Genomic DNA, 27,396 nt, shown 5'->3' with positions numbered 1-27,396 from the left:
ACAAGTTCTATCTTAAAACCATTTCACCTTCAAGTTTTATTAAGCCATTTCTAACTCTTCTCACTGAATCCCTCCACCCTTTTCTCCCTTCCACCTGCAAACATTGCTGAGTGCCTGTTTTATTTCAGGCACTGTGCTGGGCTACGATTTGAAGAAATTACATACATAATCCCAAAAGAATCATGAAAAACAAGCAGCAAATGAAAACAAGACAGAAAATGTGACAGACTAGGGGAGCATGTTTAAAAAAAAAAAATACTGATGGTGTTAAACTCACTTTTCTTTCCTGAATCGAAGGAAAACTCAAATTTAGCTTTAGGCGCACTGCAAGTAAAAACATTTTCTACCCATAGACAGGGTCACTGATCTGTTAACAAGCAAACGATCTCTATTTTTCTCGCATACTGTAACATTCTCTGAAGGAAACAAAAACAAAAACCTTAATGACGTATTACCAAACAGAAGTGGACGCGTTTCTTTGGCATTTCTGTGTTCCCGGCTCTTCTGTAGGGTTTCAGATAGTTTGCATTTAATTAGAGCGCCCTGAAGTGACTGCAGACAGGTGAATCCACTATTATGCCTCCGGGAGAGCTGACAGACAGCTTCAGGAGCGTTTAGCTAACAAATCATTACTTAGTGTTTGTAAGACTTCTACCTGAACCCAAACAGAACGTGTAACTGTCTTGAAAGAACAAAGCCATCAATTGTAAAACAAACCTTGGTGAAGGCAGCTAGGATCAGCAGGGAGGGGAAATAAAGTAATTTATTCAAATTGTATGTTTGAAGGGTAAGAATGTGTTTTTTTTTCAGCTAAAAGTAACAAATTTGAAATCATTAAAAAAAAAACAACGAAAGTAGGAACGATGGGTCTCTGCTTTCGGTTAAGGACGAGTTGTGTGCTTGTTATTTAACTTGAGGAACAGTAAAAAATGACAATGGGAAAGAATATTAATAAACCATTTTCCGCAGAAATGACCACGTGTCTAACTCTAACTTTTGTGTTCAAGCAGGCTGCAGCTTTGGGTTTGGTTTTATCGCCGAAAAGAGAAAGGCAAAGTATTAACGCAACCCGATCATCGTGATTTCTTGACTTTTGCCCCATTCCAGACCCTTTCATCTTAATCTGCTAATTGCCAAAGCCACGAATAGGCAGGGGAGACAAGGGCGGGGCTGAGCCAAATGCAGAGCAGGAAAAAAAAAAAAAGGTCAAAGCAGCAGAGTTAACTATTATTTTTCAAAGACTACGTGAAGCATTGCAATTCTGATACCTCATTCTTGTGACAAAAATTGTAATGAGAACAGGAAATGGTACCACATGAATCCATTGTCCTGACAATGATTTAATGAGAATGGGAAATGGTGAGGGCATAACTAATTCGCATTATGATCCTAACGTTGTCATCTTGTGGTTCTGCTCAGATGCCGCGAAATGAAGGATGTCGGACATCAGCTGGGAGAGCGCAGGGAGAAGCGTGAAGCTGGTGACATTGTGTGCCTGAAAGTGATGGCAGAGGGTGTTAGTGATGGAGGGGCAGGCCTGGGAGGGGCAGGAGGGGGATACAAAGCACGGAGTTCCTCTGCTGAATGACAAAACGGGAATACATTTAAAGGTGGCATGGGTGCCAATAGAGGGGAAAGACCAGCACATGAAGCAAAATCAGTGATGGAAAACTCGAGATGAGAAGAAACCACAAGATCAAAGGGGAATGCACCAAACAGGTGCATTCTGGATACTTTGTGTTCGTTTTATCTTCTCTTGGAGACATACAGGTTTATTGAGCAAAGGTTGATTTTCTAGTTTTAATACACGATTTTTTTTCCTCCCCCAGTAAATAAGGTTTTTACCTCCAAATTTCTAATTTAAAGCACGCATTTTATAAGGGAAGCTTTCAAAGATACACCATCCCAGGCTACAAAGGCCCGGGAACAAAGCGGTCAGTGGCAGAAAGAACATTATTCAACGCGATTATTTTGGTGGGAACCAGCTTGTGATATGTTAAGATTATTTAAAATTGAAATCCCACAAATAAAAAAGTAATTTATTTCTTGTTAACAAATTTTCACCTATTTCTCTTTGTAGCAACTCAGGTTCTAGACAGTTTCAAATCCAGAATTTCAGGTCTTCTAGACTTCGGTGCCCATGCTAAGGCCACGTTAATTATCTGCTTACTTACATTTATGGAAACAGTTAAGAAATTAAGAGGAAAATTGATAAATCAAGCTTTTTAATATGCTTTTCCAAGTCGGACTTGTTCCCCAATGTGCTACCTCATCATTTAAAGTGGTTTCTTAGGGGCCTCTGGGTGGCTCAGTCGGTTAAGCGTCCAGACTCTTGGTTTCAGCTCATGTCATGATCTCACAGTTTGTAGGTTCAAGCCCTGGGTGGGGCTCCCGCTTGGGATTCTGTGTCTATTGCTCTCTCTCTAAAATAAACATTTTAAAAAGGAATAAAAAAATAAAGTGGTTCCTCAAAAAAAGTCCCTCAGTCAAGTTGGCCTACCATTACCATGCTTCTCACAGGTGAACCCTTCCCGGAATACACAAAATAGAGGCTGGAGGGATAGCAAATGATATAAACTTCTTGGAAAATAAACTTTATTTTACCAATTATAACATCAAAGCAGCAGAGTAATCATGTTCCATATTCATTCTATAAAATAATGATGATGATGACGATAAAGGGTGGTGTTTCCCCCCTTCAGTTTTTTTCTGAGCATCTTTTATTTAAATGTAATGATAAAGGGAATATTTTTGAAGATGAAAAGCAACTTGAATAAAAATGAAAATTCTTCTCACCACTAGTCAAAAGCCTTTCAAACTAAGATAAATGCCTCTAAGCCATTAGAAAAAAATTATTGCCAACTTATGTGTGCCTACGCCCCCCCTACTTTGCATTTTGATTCCTATTTAAAATATTGATTCCATCAAACAGAGAAACAGTTAGTGTCAGTGAGAAGATGATGGAGAAAATGAAGTCAAAGGGGAACAATGTAAACAGTGGATTTATTTATTTACCCTTAGGTGAAGGTGCCATATTTCACTTATATTGAACATTTATTCAATTTATTTTATTCATTTAATCCTCCTAAAGTGCTACTTCATACTCTGATGCAATTTCAGATCAAACAGATCACTGTGTACTTGTTGAATTCAGGGTTAATGATACATGAATTTATAATCCAGAATGATTCATAATTGAGTGAGCCACCTTCTTTTACGCCCCTGTTATAGGAGAGGTTCAAAACGAAAGGCGATAATGTGCAAAGAAGAAATGTGAAAGATATTCTTGAAAGTTGAACTATACTGTACAGTAATAATGTCGAGTGAAAATGAAATATTTAATGTCCATATTTAGGTTCTTGTTCATTTATTATGTGGCCATGTAAGGGGTGTCAAATGCTGATGAGAATTTCAATTTGACCTGGCAAAAACGAAGTAAGCAACACACAGTATTTCATCCGTTATGTCCACTTTCACGATGAAGGATTGGTTCCATAATACTTTTTATTCAATCCAATGTCAAGGTCTTAAAAACAAATGCCGAAAGCACATAAGAGGTTCGTTTAACAGCTGTATTTAGTAACAAATGACAGAGATCTATTAATGCAAGTACGTCTTATATAAAATATTTTAATATGGATCTTAAGTGATAGTATATTCTTATTAACATCAGGTGTAAATTGACACATCACAGCAGGTCTTTTAGATGAAAGATCCATTTAGCTCCATCTTCAAATTATGGATTGATACAATATTCTACGCCATAATGGTTCCAAAAGTATTGTTAGTGCTATGTATTATTCATGTTTTCAGGTGCCATTGTTTCAGATGATAATAGAGTGTCTCACAATTGTGACTGAAGTTGATAATGAACTGAAGAAAACTACCTAACTGTAGGATTTTAATGGGTCACCTAGTTGGCCCTGAGGACATAAGGGAACTATATGCACATCAGTACGTGCGTGGCACTACACTCAAATTGGAGAAAAGAAAAATCCTTCAATGATCTACTCCCATCACATCAGTACAGGACATTTGAGATGATATTTTTAAGGGTGCATCTAATCATCTGGTATAATGGTTATCATGGGGAATTTGATTTGTAAATTCAAATGTTTAGCTAAATTCAAGTTAATGCTGGTTAACTTGGCCAATACCTTTCCATTAGAGGCAAGACAAATTACGCTATGTAGTCGTGGAATCTAAATCCGGTCAATTTCAAATACTTGCTTTTCAAACGTTATATGTCTACAAAAATCACCTGGGACATCTTGCTCCCATGCATATCCTGGTTCAATAAATTTGGGGCAGGGCCTAAGGCTCTGCACTCTCACAAGCTGAGGGATGATGCTGATCAGTGAATCAACAAGGCTGCAGAGAATCACGGTGGATATCCAAGCACCCACTGTCTGGTTCAGGAATTCCCAGTCTGTGGAAAGTAATGTACTAGCACTAACCACTTAAGAACTAGGTTATATGGAGATAATCAAATGAGAAACTCATGCAAAGCAGTGTTTAGCCTAATAAATAACTCCATCTTTGGGGGATTATCTACTTTGTTTATTTCTTGGGTTTAACACCCAATAAGTCTAAGTTTAAAACAAATCCTTGAGTGAGCTCTAATCTCTGAGCGAGCGAGTTTATCCAATGATAGGTCATTATCAAGACCTTATAAAGCGGTAGATCTAATTATTACAAAGTGCTTCCTACTTCAGTTGATAGCTGCTCTCCGGCAGTAAAAATGTTGCCTCCAGTTTTGTGTTTTGGAACTGACCAAAAGTCAAATTAACCTCTTTCCCTACATCAGCATTGCTAATGTGTTACGGTATGTGGTTATTTTATTTTTCTTTGTCGATTTTATTAATTTTAAAATAATTAAAACCACTTTTTTTTTTTGAGCAGAAAACCTTCCCTTGATTCAAAAATGGGAATGAATCCGAAGGTATTGTGATATATGCTGTGGGCAGTGGGTTTACCACTCCATGCCCGGCCCCACCCTCAAGTAGGTGCAAATGATGAGGGTTCCTCACCCACTGCTGGGGACCTCCCAAGCACAGTTCACACTGTCTGCCAGAGGTTGCCAGGGGGGTGGAGATCTGATCTCCCTCTGTGGTGACCTGTTCAACCATTCACAATGTATTGCTTCCTTCTCCTGTCTGCTCTATTTACGATTCCTGGGAACACTTCCTAAAAAGCTCCTTGGATGAAAATCCTCACCTCAGGGTCAGCTTTTGGGGAAACCACATCAAGTCAAGTAGGAAGAAGAAAGTTTCCCTCTAGGGGCACCTGGGTGGCTCCATCAGTTAAGCGTCTGACTTCAGCTCAGGTCATCATATCACAGACTGTAAGTTCAAGGCCTGTGTCGGGCTCTGTGCTGTCAGTCCAGAGCCTGGAGCCTTCTTCGGATTCTGTCTCCCTCTCCCTCTGCCTTTCCCCTACTCAGGCTCTCTCAAAATATGAATCAATGTTATAAAAAATGAAAAAGGAAACTTTCCCTCTAGTCCCTGTCTTTATCATCACTCTGGTCAGTACTCCCTCACAACAGGTAAGTTAGGTTTTTCTTTTCTTTCCCAGTTCTTACTTTGTAAATCTCTAAGTGAATACAGATGCTTATTCCTCTCTTTTTATATAAAATCGAGCGAATTATACTCATACTATTCTGCAAGTTGCTTTTTCTCATTCTTTCTTGGACATCATCCAGCCTCGGTACACAGAGATCCTTCTCATTTCTGTACACGGCCGCCTCGTACTCCGCTGTCTGTAAATGACCTGCTGGGCCAAGCCTCCTTTGCCATGTCTTCTCCAGCTTAAACCTCCCCATTTCTTTTCGTTACTTATTGAATGACAAAGTTTAATCATTTTTATGATCTCTTCTGGCCACAAGCCAACCTATTGATGTCATCCTTCAGTTATCATACCCCATATTGAACGGTTATCTTATGACATATTGTGTGAAGCACAACAACAGTTGAATACTATTTCTCTTTCTGGAGACAAAAATAAAGTCTAGACAACCTGCTCACACTGTTACATGGTAGGATGATACTCGATTTATACAGAGTAAAGATCTTAAGGCTTTTTCACGTGGAATTTCTTATGCTGTATTTATATAATTGATTTCTTTTAAACATGGGTCTGGGATTTTACCTTTTCATGTCTATTATGTGTCCACTGATTCCGGTCTATGTCCTCCTTCATAGTGATCACACAATTACTTGCTTCCACTTACTCAACTGTTAAATATGTGCCAAGTCCTATAATGTCTGCTTTACACATATCACTTATCCCCCCCCCTTTTTTCCCCTCAGTTAATGAGTCCATTGTTTGCCCCATTTGCAGACGAGGAAACTGATGCTCAGAAGGAAAGCCATTTGCCAGGGTCTTGTAGCCAATAAGAGGTAAACCTCACAAAGGGAGCAGAGAGAGAGAGAGGGAGACAGAATCCAAAGAAGGCTCCAGGCTCTGGACTGACAGCACAGAGCCCAGCGCAGGGCTCAGACTCACAGACCGTGAGATGATGACCTGAGCTGAAGTCAAATGCTTGGCTGACGGAGCCACCCAGGTGCCCCTAGAGGGAAACTTTCTTCTTTCTACTTGACTTGATTTGGTTTCCTCAGAAGCTGACCCTGAGGTGAGGATTTTCATCCAAGGAGCTTTTTAGGAAGTGTTCCCAGGAAGCAGAAATACAGCAGACAGGAGGGTGAGAACTACCTTTCCCACCTTTCTGTCAACGTCATAGAACAGCTGCTATCTTTATTTAAGTCACTGGTAAAATCACAAATTACAATATGACTAGGGATTGGGCCACGAATGGATTTCTATAGAGAATACTCTCCTGTTACATTAGTCAAAATTCTCCAGAAATATAGAGCCAGGAGGATAGATACAGATATGTATCACAGCAGATCTTTGAGATGAAAGATCCATTTAGCTCCATCTTCAAATTATGGATTGATACAATATTCTACGCCATAATGGGTCCAAAAGTATTATTAGTACTATGTATTATTCATGCTTCTGGAAGCCATTGTTTCAGATAAAATATAATATATATATTTATATATTATAATATAACGTATTATAATACACACACACACACACACACACACACACACACACACACACACACATAAATCCCCTCATGAGGTGATTTATGATAGGCATTGGCACATGCAGTTATGGAAGCCAGGAAGTCCCACACTCTGTCATCTACTATATGGAGAACCAGGAAAGCCACTGGTGTAAGTCCCAATCTAAAGTCAGAAGCCTGAGGGCTGAGCCATTGATGGTTAAATCCCAGAATCTAAGGGCTCATGAACCTTGAATTCCAGTGTTGGAGGGCAGGAGAACACAGATGCCACAGCTCAAGAACAAAGAGCAGGAATTCATCCTTCCTCAACCTTTTTGTTTTAGGGGGCCTCTCAAGAGACTGGATGGTGCTTACCCGCATTGGTGTAGGCAGATCTTTTTTACTAGTCTATTAATTCAAATGCTTAATCTCTTTCCAAAACACCCTCACATACACACCCAGAAATACTGCTTTACCAGCTATCTGGGCATCCCTTGGGCCAGTAAAATTGACATGTAAAATTAGCCTCACTCCTGCTTAGCAATGATCAAGGATCGACATGCTTTAGATAATCATCTATCAAAAAGCTAATCCACTCGATGGGTACTATTATAGACTTTTCACCAATGCCCAGAAGGCTATCAAGGTTGTGAGACATTTAAAAACAGTCATGTAATAACAACCACCAAACCCAAATCCCTTTACTATATTAATATTTTCCCCTGTAAAGAGCGATTTGATTGACATGGCTCCTTGCCATAACCTATACTGTGGACTACAGACACTTTGCTTTTCAAATTGTCCCATCTGCCACTTCAGGAAGGAGTCGCCAGATTTTCCGAGCTATCAGTGCACCCTCATGAAGTTATCTCTTCTAGAATCTGCTTGTTTGTACATTCTGAGTGTGTATGTGTTTAAACGTTTGTTTAGTTAAGAGAGAGACAGAGAGAGAGGTAGGAGGGGGTGGCAACGAGAGACAGGGAGAGAGAGAATCCCAAGCAGGCTCTGTGCTGCCTGTGTAGAGCTGGATGCGGGGCTGAAATTCATGAACCGTGAGCTCATGACCTGAGCCGAAATCACGAGTCAGATGCTTAACCGACTGAGCCACCCAGGCCCCCCTGCCTGTTTCTACATTTTGGAAAATTCTAACGGATATACTCCTTTTTAGTATTCCAATCCTTCTCCCATCCCCCAGAATCCCTTACCTATGACTGAAGTAGGTTCTAGTATTATAAATGCAAGTGGTACCCTGGACAAATCCACATGAGCTTTAGGACAACTCACTTTACAGAGCCACATGCAGTCTCTTGGCTACCTTCCCTTGGCCTCATTTCTTGTTGTTCCCATTTGAGCACCATTTCTGGTGGAGGAAGCAGAAATATAGCTGGCCATCCAGGAGACTGCTTTCTCATTGACATTAGTTAGTGACATACCATCAGTCTCATCTCTTTCCCAGTGTTTCCTTTTCTCCAAACATTCCATAAAAAGCTTCTTTTGAAAAGTTATTTGCAGAACATTTTGAAAGCTGCCAATAGGTATGTTTTAGACTTTGGCCTTTCAAACATTATTCTTCTGTCCCAGGCCATCATTTGTTCAAGTCAGGGGTTTTGTTTTGTTTTGTTTCTTGTTTGTTCAGTTTTAGTTACTGACTCATCGAGGATCATTCTGTGCAGACCCATGACTTCTATTGACATCTTGTAAGAATGTGATTTATAAGAGCCTAGCATTCCTTACATTACCTTTTCCTTTTCCATCACTGGCCATGAAATTTTATGCATCATTTCCAGGAAACGTAAACCTTACTGCAATTGAGGGGTATGGTTTTTTCAATTCCTTTTTACAATTTTGTGAAGACAAGGGATAAATGCTGCAGAGTGGGAAGCAAGATGATGTCAGGCCAACCGTACCCTCTCCCCTTAATTTAGTATTTGCACCCAAGCCAAACATGTGCATCGTTTTAATATCAAAAACTGTAGGACCTCATTTTAGGAGAACTTGAAAACTCTAAATGTGTACTACAACATTAAAGTCTTAACAAAATCTCACTTTATGCCAAGAAAAAAAAAAGAAATAATGGAAATTGTTCTAGATTTTAAAATTTCACCAGGAACACCAGTTTTAACAAGGTGGTCCCAGGAGATTGTGTTTATGTTACTTCTAGAAAAGTTTACTCCCCGCCCTTCAATCATTTGAAACACAGTGGGGTTTTATGTGCACCTTTGGTAACCATCATGCAGGATTTCAGCATTCTAACATTTACTATTATGTAAACATATTTTCAGCTATCTTACAATAATCCATGTATTTTAATTAGCCACATATTTGGTTTTTGTTTTTTGTTCTTTTTTTTTAAGTAAGCTTCACACCCAGCACGGAACCCAATGCCAGGCTTGAACTCATGACCCTGAGACCATGACCTGAGCGGAGATCAGGAGTCGAACACTTAACAGACTGAGCCCCCCAGGCACCCCTCCCACGTATCTTTATCTATTCATCTTCATTAAAAAAATCTCAGCGCATCTGTCCTCTCTTCTATTCCCCTGAATCCTCCTTGGTGCTGGAGACCACCTGTCTCAAGGCCCCCACCTTCTTCCCACCCTCTATCCCCACTCTAGGACTGCAAGTGGGTCTACTTCTGTTTGTTCTGTGTGACGGCTCCTGCTGAGAAGGTCACTTGATTAACTGTTTTCCGGCTAACATGATTTGAAGAACAACTACCCAGAATCTATTAAATTGAGTGTTTTATTCCTGGGCTACTTTACACTACACTAAGGCATTGTAGAAAGATAAGGTTTGACCAAGTGGTTGAACAAACGGGCTTCATTCATTCGCTCTACACTCCCCTTTGAAACTACTCAAGCAGAGAAACAGGAAGACACAGCTATCCAAAGCCAAATAGAATTTATAACAACTCCATCTTTTACTAAGGCAGGTGGTGGAAGAACTTCTTGCCCTGTTAACCTGGGGGGGGAGGGGGGAAGAGCCAAGTCCTCACTCACTAAGAGCATCTTTTATCAGAGACAGAAGTTGTACTGACCAGCTGACTCTTTTCTCCGACACCTGGAACCAGAATCCTACCTTCAATAGCTCCTCTCTAAAAATTCTGTGTAAGGTCACAAGAAAACATATTAGGTCTACCAAGATAAATGGATATACAGTCTTGGGGGATCTTCCCACACATTATTACAAAACAAGTAAGAAATAAGTAAGGATGAAAGGATTTAAATGACGCTGAATAATGTTGAGTTGAAAACTCAGGTGCCCAGGTGCCTGAGTGCATATGCGATACAGACATTATTTGCTAAGCGTTACATTAAATATATTGTTAACTATAATAATACCTTCTCAAAAATATGTAACAGAGTGACGAATACTAAATTCATTCTTGAAACACGTAGTACAGAATACAGTCTCTGAGTAGAAGGTAAAATTAACATTGCACAAACTGAGTATTCAAGAACAATCTATCCTCCTCCACCTCCCCGAAAGACTATTGGTCTGAAAATCAAATTCAAAACTGTAACTTATTGTGGAGATAATAAGTGAGGCTGTTATTTCTAGCATTTAAAGAGATCCAGCAAGCAGAAAGCAAGGAACCAATTTAAAACATGACATTTACGTTTAAAGCATAAATACAGGCAATGGGGCAGATTTGACCCGCAAGCAGTGGTTTGCCTACCCTTGTTCGAAGAGATGACCTTGTTAAGAGGCACACAAACATTTTCAGAGATTGCATACCCCTAATGAGAAAAAGCGTGAAGTCCAAGTGTGAAGGAGATGAAAGCATCAGACTTTCGGCCAGCCCTGTTTTATCCCCTTTGTAGCCTAGTCATCAACATATAAAGTGATAATAACGCATTGCCTCTTTGTCAGACAAACCACCACCATTTCCCAACGGGCAGGCCTAAGGCCTCAGAATCCTTCTTAATTCATTTCTCCCGGCTGCAGCAACCAAAAATGAAAGGCAATGTGAAATCTATTTGCTAGCCCTGGTCTTCCATACTTTTCATAGAGTCTATTATACGGAATATGGTCCAGGACTTTGATGTGACTGGGTTCTCACAGTACAGAGAGGGGCCTGTCATCCTGCTTTACCTAAATTGTTGTAGCCTAAGGTCCTAAATAGTTTTGCAATTACATCACGCCTTTGACAAACACAAGGCTAACGATCACCTAAACTTTGAAGCCTTCTCCAAAAGGTTGCTGTTAAGTAGCATCTTGAGTGCTTTATACTTTAGATCCCAATATAGAATTCCCAACTTCAATTCAGTGAAATTAAAGTTAGCATGACTTTGGATCTTTTTTCCATTCAACATGGTTAATAACAATGGTCTTAGATAGAATCCCTTAACGCGTCATTTGAAACCGTCTTACTGATAACCAAAGTAACCAGGTTTAAATTACTCTCTGCATGAGGTGGTGAGGTCTTTGGAATAATACTTCTGTCCAAACTATACATAATATTTACACAGAGAGCCCTAGTTTTCAACATTTATTTTTTAGAGACAGAGACAGAACATGAGCTGGCGAGGGGCCGAGAGAGAGGGAGACACAGAATCTGAGGCAGGCTCCAGGCTCTGAGCTGTCAGCACAGAGCCCGACGTGGGGCTCTAACCCATGAACTGTGAGATTATGACCTAAGCCCAAGTATGATGCTTAACCGACTGAGCCACCCAGGCACCCCCAGACAAATCTATTTTTTGCAGAGCATAAATGATTTTTTTCACAACTACATCATTTGTTTACTGAATTTAAAAAAAAAAAAGATAACTTTAAGACTGTTGTAGTACCTTTGAGCCTCATGCACTGACTTCGGTCACAAAAAGCTCGAGGCAAGTAGTGTTTCCAAGGAATTTCTTGATTTCCAACTCATCTCTTGGTTGAGAAGGATTCCTGTCATCATAAAAGATAAAAAGAATGTACACACAATTGAGTTTCATAATGCTAAACAATAAAAAAAAGGTGAGTTATTGCTGTAATACAGCTCTAAGACATTAAGTACTATCATGAGAGAGCTTTGAAATGTTACAGGTGGTATACAAACGTAAGGAATCACTTTATTAAGTATTTGTTGCCTTAGAGCCAACAAGGTTACTACATGTATGCATTTCTAGAGCAGAGATGGCAGGGGAGAGGAGCATTTTATCGCCTTTGATTTTATCACCTCCTGATTGTATTTTTTTCATTTTCACTTTGCTCTCTCAAAACATAATTATTTTCCTTTTAGAGCTATTTTTCTTGGCGAAAAGTACAGCAACATATATGTAAACTCTAATTTATTGTGATGACAGAATGCTTTCAAAATAGTAGTCTTCCTTGGATATAGTCTTGTGCGAGGGTCAGCCAGCTCATGGGGCCAGAGAGTAAAGACTTTAGTCTTGGCAGGCCAAGAAGCAAGGTCCTCAACTGAAATAGTAAGTCTTTTTTACATGCTGCATTTTCAATATGTAAAAACCATCTTGGCTCACAGACCATGCACAAATAGGTGGAGGGTGAGACCTGGCCATTGGTTGGTGACCCCCGTATTAGCCTATTGACCATTAAACAAAAATAAGATCACAGTAGACTGGATATCCATCAAAACCTGCAACTGGTGACTTATATTTTGTTTGGGTGACAAGATAGAGGATGCAATTCAAAAATTAAGTTTCACCTGTTAAATGGCATTCTTTAATCTGAAAAGAAATTGGAACCCAAAAGAATCCTGTTCCCTTTTTTTACATAAAAATTTTGTTTTAATTTTTTTCTGTTCTTTCTCTTTCAAATAACAAATATTTATTGCCATTTACAGGCTGTGGGCTGGGAAAGGGAAATAGATATTAAGACCGATACCATGAACCTAATTAGACCCTAAATCCATTTAAAAACTTTAACATTTATAAATGATCCCTTCCTAGTTCATACAAATATTGGCATAGGTCTCACAAAGCAAGATATTAAAGGTTAAACATGACTTTTCATAGAACCACCACAAATGAAACATGTAATCTTCTTTAAATTGACCTTCCAATCTCAGTTTCTCTTCCTACACAAAAAAAATTATATATAAATTGTAATAATCATACAGCCAAAAGCTGAATACACACGCAGCTCTTTAGTATTATAACGAACTACAGAGTAAACATTCACCAAGAGTTTAAGGAAGAGTAACATTGCATTCTAAGGCAGAAAATACAAAGCATCATGACAAGTTTGCCAAATCAGAAGTTTTTATTTCTTCTCTTTCATAAAAGAATGAAACTGATATGTAAAAATGCAGGGACAATTCTGTCTACCCTGAGGCATTCCAATTTATCATTGAGACTAATTGGAGTAGTGGTTTTCCATGTTTTCTGACTTTGTGACACATTTTGAACATTTCTCCTGGATGGGAAGAATTTCGCATTGTAGGAGAGCTGCATCCCCATGGAAGGAAGTCGAAAAAACTTGCGTTCTCACTTTCCCTTCATATCTTGGCTTTGCCCCATTGAGATTTCACTTTGGAAGAAGAAACAGGGAGCGACTGGGGCCATACAGAGTTCATTGTTTCACAATACTCTTGTGAGAGGTTCCTGGATCTCAAGGATAAGAAATGGAAGTTCTACAGTCTCACACACAACAGCAACCGTGGCAAAGGTAGCTAGCTGTCCACACTAACCGGGAGCGGCTCTTCTCAGCAATCACTCATTCGTATGCTTGGGTGGTGTTCCTTGCTTTGTAGTCTCCAAGGCTAAATAATCTCTGGTCCTTCCTATGAGTTCCCTAACTTCATTTCTTAGGTTACTATTGTGGGTTCAAGTGTGTCCCCTCCAAAAGATAAGCTGAAATTCTAACTCATGGTACTTGTAAATATGACCTTATTTGGAAATGGGATCTTTGCAGGTGTAGTCAAGTTAAAATAAAGTCATGGATCATAATCCAGTATGAATGGTGCGCTTATAAGAGGAGAAAACAAAATATACATGAGGAGAATGCTATGTGAGGACGCAGAGACACATAGGGAAAATGCTGTGTGACAATTCAGGTAGAGATTAGAGGCAGCTGTAAGCCAAGAAATTCCAAGGATTGATTGCTACCACCAGAGGCTGGGAAGAGGCTAGAAAAGATTTTGTTATGGCTGCCCTAAGAAACCACTACAGTTGGGGTCCTTAGAAGGCTCTTAGAAGGTACCTTAGAAGGTACAAGTGACTTTTAAAGTTTATTTGTTTTGAGAGAGAGAGAGAGAGAAACAAAGGGAGCACAGAGGAGAAGGAAAGGGGCAGAGAGAGAGAAAGAGAGAGAGAGAGAGAGAGAGAGAGAATCCCAAGCAGGCTTGCACTGGAGCCCAACAACTCAGGGCTTGATCCTATGAAAGGTGAGACCATGACTTGAGCTGAAATCAAGAGTCTGGCACTTAAGTGACTGAGCCACCCAGGTGCCCCACTACAAGTGACTTTTAAAAAAGTGCTTCTAGACAAACCAGTATGGAAGGAGAGAAAACATGACAGGGAAGGGTATAAAAGCCAAGTAAGTACTGATCTCAGGGAAAGTCCCAGCCTCTGTCCAACCCTGCAAGGTACTCCAGAGTTTAAATTACATCCAGAATTTGTCCCAACTTCAGGCAAGGGAGCTGACTTGTATCCTTCCTATGAAGTATATGAGGGGAGGCCATCAGTCATTGGCTGAGAGCTGCCCTACCACACCTAATCTCCCTGGCACTTCAGGCCCCCAGCGCAGCAGCAAAAAGTAGTCTTGGCACGTGAAGGCATGTGAAGAACGTTGTGGGTGCCAACCTCAAAAAAATTTTACTGGCGTATCTGTGAATCAGCACACAGAGTAAAAGGAATGTGGGTGTATGTGAGCCAAGCGTGAGTTTTGTCCACTATACCAATTAGTAAATTTCTTTTCTGCTCAAACTTCTCAGAGTGAAGTCTGTTGTTTGCAACTAAAAACAATCACTGATGTGCCACCCAACAGAAGAAAATCATCTGTGGTTTTTTTAAGCCAAAAATACTAGCTCAAACTCATTCATTTTTTAAAACAGAGACAGGCTCCTGGGGCGCCTGGATGGCTCAGTTGGCTGAGCGTCCAACTTTGGCTCAGGTCATGATCTCGCAGGGCGTGGGTTCAAGCCCCACATCGGGCTCTGTGCTGACAGCTCACAGCCTGGAGCCTGCCTCAGATTCTGTGTCTCCCTCTCTCTCTCTGCCCCTCCCCTTCATGTTCTCTCTCTCTGCCTCTTAAAAATAAAATAAACGTTTAAACAAACAAACAAACATAGACAGCCTCCTAAAATGTTGTAGAAAAAAAAGCCGAATTTTTAGAAAGCAAATGATGTTTTAAATGCATTATGGGGAACTCAGTATTGAATGAAAAACTGTGAAGTAGTGAGTAAAGTGAAGACTTTCTTTTAGTGTTCAAGTATCAATTCTGTCATTACATGCTTCTATAAACCTATTATCAACAAATAGGACCCAAGTACTTCTTAGAGAACACTATTCTTGGGATGATAAAAAATATGTAAGCTATACTTCCTGTTTTAAAAGGTTCTTAAGCTAGTACCTGTAGGATCTTTGGCCAAGTCGCTTAACATTTCTGAGCCTCTATTTCCCTTTCTGTGAAACGTACATGATAATGTGAACTGCAATGGAGATCATCACATAACTTATATAAATGTCTTTTGTGAATGTAAACAATTATATCAATGTAATGCTATTAAGAAACACATTAAAATATGGTATACACAGTCAGTCCCACAGGAATTCCAAGTGAAAAAAAAAATCCAGTTCATGCGACCTGTTGATTCTTAATGGCAGGTATATTCCTCTTGAAGATACAGGTGAAGTTAACATTTGTCATTGGGTTCAAAAAACCCTTGAGCCATTCATCGCAACGTTCGTCTGCTGAGCTGAACTCCAAATGCCTCAAGTACAATTCTAATTATAACTTACCTTACCACCGAGCTTGCCTGTGAGGAGACACTGTGCCAAGCCAAGAACAGGAAAGTCTAAGGCCTAGACAATTAAATTTATCCTAATACTTTGAGAACTTGGTATTCTGATGACTAAGCGTGTGTGTTCTGAATTTGGTGGATATGAGTTTGGCCTTAAAACGTGACTCCGTTCTTAGTGAACAAAATCAAGTTTGTGAGCTTTCCCAGTGATACCCAGGCTCTGAAAATTTTTTTAAGTCACTAAGATACCCTAGGTCATGGCTTGGTGGTAAGTAGCCAGCATCTTCTTTCTTAAAATTTTTATGCTGTTTGTTACATTTTAAATAAAATAAATACCACGATTTTCTGTAGGCCCCTTTAATTAACTCTGCCCAGAAGCCTATAGAATTAAAAGGCCAAAAATAAACAAATAAATACTAAAAATTTAAAAATAAAAAAATAATAAGGTATTAATAGTCTTAATAATAAGGTATTAATAATAAGGTATTAATAATAAGGTATTAATAGGTATTAAAAAATAATAAGGTATTTACGGACTGCTGGTCTGTAAACCAGAAACTATACAAAGCTCTCCATTTCTTTCTCTTTTGGATATAATCTCTTATTCACTGATATTTCAAATGTGTTTATGGTCTTTTTATGCTTGTTTGTTTTTCGTTCTATTCTCAGTATAAAGGAATGACAGGAATTTAAACACTTTCTACTTTTATATCTGGGCAAGTATCACTGAAAATTTCCATTCAAGTTCAGTTAAGATATTATGTTGATATTCTGGCCTGGCCCCGCTTGCCTCAGAGAGAGGATCACGTACTCCCTCGTTTTTCTTCCTTCCTCGCTTCCTTTCTTTTTTCCCCTAACATTTGGATCATATTTCCTCTGTCTTTATCACTTCAATTCTAATTCGCTCTCGCGGGTCTTCAATCTCCATGAAACCACAGACCTGTCTTTCCTTATCCATGCACACATAAGCCTTCTCTTTGATGGAAAGAAAAGACAAATAGAGCAAAGGTGACAGGGAGAAAAGGCAAGGAAGGAAAAAACAAAGGAAGGACATAGAGAAAAGAACTGAGCACTTTTAAGTCCATCACGAACACATGCCTACATGAAAAAGTTTTTTAAACACCTGCTATGTGTAAGACTTTGGGCTAGGTGGTGGGGAAATGAAGATAAATGAGATGGTCATTTTCCACCTAATAGAGGAGACAACACAGAGAAAAAGGGAAAAAGATGATAGTCACTTAACCGGGGGACGTAGACAGCAGAAAGTCTCATGCAAAGATGGCACGTGAGATTGGCCTCTGAGGATAAATAACATTTGCTTTTCCTTCCAATTTCTCCCATCAGTTTCACTCCACAGTTCTGCAAGCAACTTCTCGAGACCCCCTTTCTCACCGTTCACTTTCAAGCTAATCTGCCTTCTACCCTTACTCCATCCCCAAACTCATCTTTAAAAGAATACTTCTGACACTTGTACGTTCAAACCCCGCATCTTGGATTCTTTTGATTTTTTTTAAACATTCTTTAAGAACAAAGCTTGTTCTCTTCCTAACTTCTGTAATATGGCATCATCCTGGGTTCCTTCTCACCTTTGACCCAGGCCACATAGTTGACTGAAACTGCTTTGCGATTCACCACTATCCATATCAGCAATTTACCCTTCTGGGAAGTCTTTAAAGACCAACTCGGAGACCTTATTCAAGACTTGTTATACTCTTGTAACTTAAATGTGATGCAATCCCCTCTGAAAATCTTGTTTTTTGATCTATGCTTGCCTTCCACCAAGACTGAGCACATAAAGGCACCTCTGCAAAGTGTATTCCCCACCAAGCTACATTAATAAGAAAAATGGATATTTTACTGAACATGATGAAGCAAGATCATGGGATTTACACTGCCCAGTACTCTGGAGAGCCACTCTACTCATTATGGACTATTGTTCTTCAAATAAAATCTCTTTCATTGGCTGCTCAGGTCCCCCTTTCTATAGACAGAAATAGAAGATTAAATGATCTTTGCAGAACAGAATGAAAATTATGCTAAGTGGCAAGGTGAGATGTGGTATTGTAACTAGGAATATAAAGTAGAAAGTGAAATATTGTAGAGAGAGAATACCTAGGCAGAAAAGAGGAGCACTGGTATTTTTATCTTATGTTGTTGGGGGTGCTGAGAGTAGTCAATGACCAACAAAACAAAACTATCACAAAGTGGTATTAAGGGGGGAAATGGAAGTTGGCAGGGTAGTATAAATGAGGCAGTGTCATCTTCTCATATTTTATGTCCAATATTTATTATTTCAATTTGATAAATTGTGATATAGTAATTAAGCATATTATTTGCCTTTTGGAGGCCATCACTCCAAAGGACTACATCGGAAGCCATTAAAATTGATTTCCCCAGCGAGGAAGACTGATTGTACCAAGGAATGGGGTGGCCAACCACTGCTTGCATTATAAGCCCTGTAGCCCATTTGATTTTTTTTTTTTTTTACCTATGTGCATGGATTCCTTTATTAACATTTCACAAAGGAAAAACGTTATCGGGAAAAATATTTTTAACATCAATTACTTGAATGAAGAGTTTTTATATTCCGTGGTTAAAAGGGCCTAGCTTAAAATAACAAATCTTTTTATTCTTAATATAACCCACCGTAGACTTTCGTGCTCAATCTAGATGTTAGCAAAGGTAAGCAGATGCAGATACAAAGGTTTAATGAAGAAATAGGAGGGAGAACAATCTTCAGAGAGACATTGCTTTATTTATGAAGTATTTTTTTCAGTGTGAATCGGATCATTTAAAAATATTTAGCTTCAACTGCCCACTGCCAGGGCATCGTTTGAGAATCAATGTCCTAAATATTCACAACTGGGTATGTCTCGCCTAAAAATAGAGAGCTTCTATTTCATCAAAATGCATGTCCCTGTGGGTGGTGGTGTCTGTTAGTCTTTCTCTGCGTTTCCTCTTTTCTTCCCTTTCTCTATGGGGCGTTCTAGTCCATCAGGCGGTTTGTGGTCTCCCTGCCTGTCTGTTTTGTTCCTTTTTTATTTCCTTTCCTTATTCAATTACTCTTTCTCTGTTTGCCATCCATGTAACAGTGCCTGGATAGGTTTTAAATTGTTACCCAGAGCGAACAATTTGTTATCCTGTGCTCTAAATTCAAAGAGCAGATCAAGGTACTGTTTTTTTTTGTATTTGATATTAAAATAATGAAGGCCCCCCCCCCCAAAAAAGAAGGAAGGAGGGAAGACAGAAAGAAGGAACAGAGAGAGAGAGAGAGAGAGAGAGAGAGAGAGAGAGAGGATGAAGGGAAGAAGACACAAATTATAGGTAGAAAGAAGGCAAACAGCTTTATCTTAAGTAGCCCTTATTTAATTTTTCCCCTTGTGCTTCAGAGGCCTTAGTGGAAAAGAACTGTCATGACTCTGGTTGACATGGTCTAAACATTGTTAATAATTCTGGGGTATGGAAATATGTTTTTTTCAGGTTTATTGAGGTATAATTGATAAATAAAACTAATAAATGCAAGGTGCATAATGTGAGGATTTATACAGAAACTGTGAAAAGATACCCTAGGAGATGGAAATGTTGACAAAGATATTGAACCCAATATTCAAAGACGGGCCATTGTAAGGGAGTTAAATCTTCATTTCTCAAAGTTGGGGTAACTTGAGAATTCAAGTTGGGTACATGAAGGAGGGATGTTTAAGCCAATCACTACCAACATCAGGCAGGCTGAACCTGTCTTTCGACAACTGTCTACAGAGGGAGCTATCCTTGGGAGAACATAGATCTTTAAATGTATTCTCACATGCAGATAGCCTGAACACAGAACTAGAATCCTACTTTGGGCAGGGACTGTAGAAACAGCCTAATCCCTTATCACAGATGAAGAGTTTAAAGTCCAGGGACATTCCAAGATTTGCCCATTGTGTTATAGCTCAGTATCAGAAAGAGGCAAGCTATGGAAAAACCTATCTATTCAAAAGTTACTAAATGGCACATTTAAAAATAGGTGCGTTTTATTTGATGTAAATTACATCTCAATAAAGTTAATTCGAAATCATTGTATTCACTTCTTGTGTCATGTCACTGACTTAACCAGCCTGATCCTCATTATCCTTTCATCAAACATGTATATACCCCAGAGAACATGCTAGGCAGTGGGAGTAAATGATGAACAAAACAGATACGGTGCCGGTCCACATGGAGCTTACAGGCTACTAGCAAAGAGACACTTACCAAAGAATCACACCCATAAAATATAACTCAACTATGCTGACAAGTGCTTAAGGAATAAACACTATGTGTTCCCAGTAACAGGTAGTAGGGGTGTTCAACCTATCACAGAAGTCAGGGACCCATTTTTCGAGAAGAAATCATTGAACTGAGATCTGAAGACATTGAACCTAGGACAGATGTGGGGCAAGAAAGTGAGGAAACATGTGCTCCGGGCATGGGGAAGAACATGTCCAAAGGCCCTGTGTTGGTAGAGATAAGTACCTTCAGAAGTCAAAAAGACATGAGGAATCCAGAGACTGAGAGGGAACGTGGTTGGAAAACTTTTATGAATTTTGTTAAGAAAAAACTAAGTTGGGCACCTGGGTGGCTCAGTTGGTTAAGCACTGGAATCTTGATTTCAGCTCAGGTCATGATCCCAGGGTCATGGGATCGAGCCCCATGTCAGGCTCCATGCTGAGTGTGGAGCCTGCTTAAGATTCTGTCTCTGCCCCTCTCCCCTGCCCCCTCATGTTCTCTCTCTCTCTCTCTTAGATAAAAATAAGAAAATAAGTACATAAAAAAAGTGGAGTAAGTTTGTGTTCCCATCATATAATTATAGAGATCGAATAACCCAAAATGAAGTTATTTTCCTTTGGCATATTGACCTAAAGTAGTTAACCAATTAAGTTAATTCATTGAGTGTTTCTATCAGTGATGCCAAAAAAAGAAAAAAAAAAACCCAAAAAGTAAAAACCCAACAAACAGATTGGACAAATTTGAGTAAGTTCCTTTCAATTCATTCAGTGGCACACAAGTACTCTATTAAGGGATCAATTCCTCCCAGCAGTTGTTTGACTGCTTTAAGTACTTATCTGAAAAACATTCTGTCTTTGACTAAAATGGTAAACTTTAATTGATTGTATTTTTTACCTGAATGAAATACCCATAAACACCAATAACTGGAGTAACTATACTTTAGCATACAATTAGTCAAGTCAATGCAAGTTGAAAAAAAAAATAAAACCAGCCATACGGATCTACGGGTCACTTTTAGACCAAAATTTTGGATTAAAATGGTTACTTTTAAACCAGAGGAGCTCATGAAGCTGCCTGTTGGGAGGCTTTAATTATTGAGATTCAGAAGCCCAACTCTGGGACATCAGGGGGAGCTGGGAAATGTAAAACCTCAAGGCAGTGTTGCCCAGCAGATAAGGAACTCAGTTCTGGATGTTTAAATATCTGCTTTCACATCTGGCTATCCCCCTTTCCAGCTGTGACCCCCAACCATACCCTCAATTCCTTAATTTTCTAACCTGGTAGTTGAGGACAATGATAATTCCGTTGCCGATTGCTCGAAAGATGAAGTGACACAATGTAAGTAAATTACCTAATGCAAACAGGGACACTCCCATCTTAACCATTATGACTAGGTGATGCAAAGCAACTCTTCACATTCAACAAAGTCAACAGTCTACAACACTGGACTCCTTGGCGTCATCTCAAAATCTGTCAACTTCAACATCAAATGAAGCAGCCATCTGTGTGGCTATGATGGCCGAAGTCGAAATGAGAGGTGTGTGCAACAGTTTGTGATCAATAACTATCTGGGTTAGAGTCGTGGAGGCAAAAAAAATCCCATCTTGTGTAGGAATGTGGACATTCCCTTACCCAGCTTTCTGAAGGCCGGCTGGCTCCCTAGACAGGTGGGAGTACGCCGGGTCTAATCTGTTATAAGGCTGTTTTAACGAAGTTGAGTGCATATCATAGATCACTGTCTTCTATTTTTCCACACTAGAATGCCTTTTGAACAAGATGTTTTATTTTCATGGTAATTTAATCATTAAATGTTATTAAATAGGGGTTATAAAAAGGCAATTGTTCCTCAGGAGCTTGAAATTGAGGATTTTCTTTTGAGCTGCCCCTCATTCCCCTTTTCGTTGTGACCTTGGGATTAGTTATTTAGCTATTCTATACTCTAACTTTTTATGCAAAATGAGAAAAATGCCACTTTTATGAGCAGGCTGTAAATTCCTAACTGATGCTTAAAGCACGCTGTAGTTCCTTTCATCTGAGAAAATTAAAGTAAATGAAAATATTTCATTATTAATAATCTAATTCTCTTTGAATCTTTGATTAATACCATTTTAATATATGAGATTTTCAAAATTGGGTCATATTCTATATACATTTTTGAAGGTGGAAGCTATACACAAATAGATAAATTTGAGTTAAGACCAATTGTAAGAAGCTCCAAAATGCACACAATACGTCGTGAATTAAGCATAAAATGGCAGGTGCAGGTCGAGCCTTCCCTCAAAACCTACTAACACTACTAGCCACTTCCGGTATTTTATTTTCATTAGTGGTGAGATGATCACTTTATGATTTTGAAATTTTCAAAAATGTAAACCATCACCCATTATTTGACTCACTTCTTTTAAACATCAATTGAGGTTGTGTCAAAGAGGCATCACGCACCCACCGGAAATGGCACATTTAAGAACAGATTGTCATTGGGGATTGGTGAAGTTGCCCCCCCCCCTCCTCCCCCCACCCCCGCCCAAGTCACTAATTAGAGAGTAGTGTGAAGATTTTCTCACCACTCTATAGGATGCTCTGTTAAGGCTTTCAAAAATACGGTGATTTAACAGGAATGGCTATTTTCAGGGAATCTTAATGAACACTGACATTTCAGTTGGACCTCGTTGTGTCAGCCTAAACTTTCCTCACATCCTTCTATTCAATGTGTAAACCTACTAAACCGTAAGGCACCTTCCAAAGGGAGGGTCTGAAAGTGTTAAAAAGAAAGTGTCAAATATGTTATAAAGTTCTGCCACTGAACTCTGTGTTACCCTTCCCCTTTCGTATTTTCCAGTTAACATGCACACAGCTGCTCATGCCATGTAATCAACTGATTGTTACACAAGCATTTTCTGAAGCTATGACAATCTCAGATTTATGAGGTCAAGAAGTGCAGACTTAATCCATTCAATAGCTGCAATTTATCGTCTGATTATAATTGTATACACAAACACAGTAATGATTTAGATGACATAGTGTAAAGATGAAATCCGTTTATTTTAAAAGGGTTTCTAACCTTTAAAATATGTTGCCATGAACACCTTTCAATGTCTGCTTTTAACAACACAATTATTATTGTTTTATTGATCAGGGTTTTATTACGGATTTGACACTTATATTTCATGCTAATCGAAAAAGGTGTAATTTTTCTGCACAATTTTAACAAGAATATGACTGTAATTAATTATATCACTATTATGTTTTCAGTGTCTAGAAAGAAGTGCTTAATTTATCACACATGTCTTCTACAGCATATGGAAACCTCTTTTAAAAAGACAGGGCGCGTGCTCCTTCCAGAGATGATAGGATATGACATAGGCACTATATTTATAGATTTCTGCTGCCATGCTGACCTGGTTTTATAGTGACGGCTCTTCTGGAATGGGATTGTACATTAGCAACTTAGATAGCTGGGATGGCAACCAATATTACCATCGCTGGGTCTTACACCATCGCTAATTAGTGGTCATTCCCTAATGTCTTCATAGATCAAGAAAACAACCTGCAGACAAGGCTGAAGAGGCGTGCCGAATAACACAGCAATGTATGTTTCAGATATTTCTTCTAGTTTGCAACTTTTAACAAATGATTAAATGTCACTTGCCAACTTGCTTGGCTATATATGGCGGTTTTGTTCATTTAATACTCACCATTATACAACGTCACTGGTTGTCAGCTTCGTAGATACCCTACAACGCACATACACGTGCATGCACACATCCTTTTGTATATTTGTATTATTTACATTGATCTCTAGTTTATTGTTAATGATCTTATTACTTTTCTAAAGTATCATGGCTCTGTTGTCCAGGAGAATTAGAATCTCTGCCTAGAGCAGTATAATTTATGTTTCACACAAGATTTTTTAAATAATTTGCATCACATGCTAATAAAGCCCAGCTTTTTCTTGTTCAATTTTTATACACTGTTCAATAACAACCTTATTAAATCACATAAATTTACATTTCACTTTCCATCTTAACTTCATATATGAACTACATTTCATTATATACTGCTGTCCTATAGTCACAGCATTAGAGTTTCTATTATATTAACCCATAAATTCTAATTAATACACATAATTTGACACATTTAATATTCAGGGACATGGTTTTGTGTTTTCTAAAACTCCTTATGTATTGTAAGGTTTGATCTATCTCTGTATCTATTTCCTAAATTTTCAGTATGATGCTGATTATTTTAGCCCGTTACAAATCATTTGATTTAAGAACCTAAATGCAAAGGCATTAAATATTTAAAAGAATTTATAAATATGAAATTATATACTGAGCATTGCGTAGAATGGATGAAAAAGTATATAATCTATTATAAGATGGCAAATGAAGTAAGATCAATAGTTGAATTGGTAGCATGTTCTACTGTAATTAAACAGCCTGCTCACTTGCTTTTCTGCCATATTGTTTTAAATAGCACAATCCCAGTGGAAAAACACAGGCTAAGAGTTTTTCTTTCACCTTTGAAAGAAGTCAATCAATATTAGTATAATCAATACATTTTATTTTTACCATGAAGGTGAGGGGAAAACGTCCCAAATAAAAATGGCCATCTTCTAGTAATTCAAATTTTATTTTATTTTATTTAAAAAAAATTTTTTTTCAACGTTTATTTATTTTTGGGACAGAGAGAGACAGAGCATGAATGGGGGAGGGGCAGAGAGAGAGGGAGACACAGAATCGGAAACAGGCTCCAGGCTCTGAGCCATCAGCCCGGAGCCTGACGCGGGGCTCGAACTCACGGACCGCGAGATCGTGACGTGGCTGAAGTCGGACGCTTAACCGACTGCGCCACCCAGGCGCCCCAAATTTTAAAAGACACATTATATGTGTTCTTTCAGCATCTCATCTTATCCACACTCACTGATTTTTAAATTTTATTAAAAATTTTTTTCTTCATCCCTAAAACCAGTGTTCAGTTGTAGTGTTCATTCTGGGTTTCCTTATCACTCTGAATGTTACACAAAACAAACAAACAAACAACCAAACAAAACTTGGCTATCTATGTCATCATTATGCTTCTAGTTTTAGGTCTGCTGTGTTGTTAGTGAACTTTGAAGCCATTAGAAATACACAGCTGAAATAGTAGAAGGATTTGTAAAATGTTCACTAATGGTCACTTTCATTCAAGAGTATTTCTTGAGCACTCACTATATTCTTGACACTCTTCTAACCCTTGCTGAGCTGTCAGTGAACAAAACACATAAAGATCCCTGCACTGGGGCGCCTGGGTGGCGCAGTCGGTTGAGTGTCCGACTTCAGCCAGGTCACGATCTCGCGGTCCGTGAGTTCGAGCCCCGCATCAGGCTTTGGGCTGATGGCTCGGAGCCTGGAGCCTGTTTCCGATTCTGTGTCTGCCTCTCTCTCTGCCCCTCCCCCGTTCATGCTCTGTCTCTCTCTGTCCCAAAAATAAATAAAAAACGTTGAAAATTTAAAAAAAAAAAAAAAAAAAAAAGATCCCTGCACTGACAGAGTTTATGTTTGAGAATGGGTAAGAAAGCCAACAAACATATAGTAAAAAGTAAAGTACACAGCAGGTTACAAAGTGAAGGTGGTATGGAAAAAGGAAAGGGAAAGATGCCAAGGGTGGAGAATGGACAGGGGAGAGTGGGGTTCACATGATCAATAGTGTAGTCTGGGTAAAGGTGGTTAAGAAGAGGTCACCTGAAGGAAGATTCCAAGGAGGGGAAGGAAGGATCCATTCGCTATCTGCGGGGATGATGTTCCAAGAAGAGGAAACAACCAGGGCACCAAAAAATGGGGCAGTACTTACGGACCGTAGGATGCTCGGCAAGTGGTGAGGCCGGAGTCAAAGTGAGAGTTGGAGGTGGAGGACACAGAGTCAGAAATGTGGGGGTAGGTATGAGAGGTAAGAAGGACAGAAGCAACAGAAAGTCATTGGTGTTCTAGTCTGAGGAGATGGTAGACTACTGTGGCTGTGGAGCAGTGAGGAGCGTGAGCTCATTCAACTCACATCGTGAGAGGGTCCTGTGAAGAGGGTGTTGTCGTGAGAGCAGTCTGGCAGGAGATATGCAAGGAGCAGGGAGATGATAGCAGGAATCTGATGGAGAGAGGAGGGAAGGTCAAACCAGGGTCTAAGCAGTAGCACCGTGATGGAAACACAATGTGGGTTTAATTTAACACCATTCTTCACTGTTTACACATACCTAAATGTTTTGCTCAAGTACAGCTAGTTGGAAAGCAGAGATTATTTATGGTGACGCTTCTGTTTTCAGATCAAAATCAAATTCTGGAGAAAGAACTTTCTTAAAAAGCCTAAGTTTCAACCAAATTCTTATAGGTTCCTCTTTCTGTTCCACCCAGCCAAAATAATTGTTTCCCTACTACTGTTTCATTATTTGCTAACAATACTACCATAATATGTGGTATTGTTTATTGAAGATTTTCTCCTCATCTCTGAAATTCCATGTTCTTTGGGGGAGCTGAGATGACTTACACAGATCTATGGGCTACCAATTGCCTTTAGAACCATTTATTTTTATTCCTTCTTCCAATATTTTGAGGACCTACTCTGATCCAAGCACTGCGCTTGGTAGTTTGGTGTTAACACACTTAGATTTTATTATTTTTTTTTAATTTTTTTTTCAACGTTTTTATTTATTTTTGGGACAGAGAGAGACAGAGCATGAACGGGGGAGGGGCAGAGAGAGAGGGAGACACAGAATCGGAAACAGGCTCCAGGCTCCGAGCCATCAGCCCAGAGCCTGACGCGGGGCTCGAACTCACGGACCGCGAGATCGTGACCTGGCTGAAGTCGGACGCTTAACCGACTGCGCCACCCAGGCGCCCCAACACATTTAGATTTTAAACAAACAGTTGTTTTTCCTTTTAAACTTTTCTATTTCTCATTTTTAAAATTTGAGAGAGAGACAGAGAGAGAATAAGCAGGGGAGAGAGATAGAGGGAGAGAGAGAGAGAATTTTAAGCAGGTTCCATGCTCAGTATGGAGCCTGATGTGGGGCTCAATCCTATGACGTTGGGATCATGACCTGAGCCAAAATCAAAAGCCAGACACTCAGCCAACTGAGCCACACAGGCACCCCGACATTTACTTTTCTTTAACAAGTACTTTCATCCCAGTTCAC

General features: G+C 39.2%; 1 long non-coding RNA gene across 1 annotated transcript in view; it reads right to left on the bottom strand.

Annotated features, from left to right (window-relative positions):
- LOC123383745 overlaps positions 1-27,396 on the bottom strand; it is a 340,512-nt gene that overhangs the window by 277,853 nt on the left and 35,263 nt on the right. Inside the window, exon 2 of the long non-coding RNA XR_006593893.1 lies at positions 11,860-11,962. This is a non-coding gene — a long non-coding RNA (uncharacterized LOC123383745). The remainder of the gene's footprint in view (positions 1-11,859; positions 11,963-27,396) is intronic.

The sequence above is a fragment of the Felis catus genome, chromosome A2 (assembly GCF_018350175.1).
Source record: "Felis catus isolate Fca126 chromosome A2, F.catus_Fca126_mat1.0, whole genome shotgun sequence".
Lineage (NCBI taxonomy): Eukaryota > Metazoa > Chordata > Mammalia > Carnivora > Felidae > Felis > Felis catus.
Note: the sequence above shows the minus strand (reverse complement) of the source record. Positions and strands in the feature narration are given on the sequence as shown.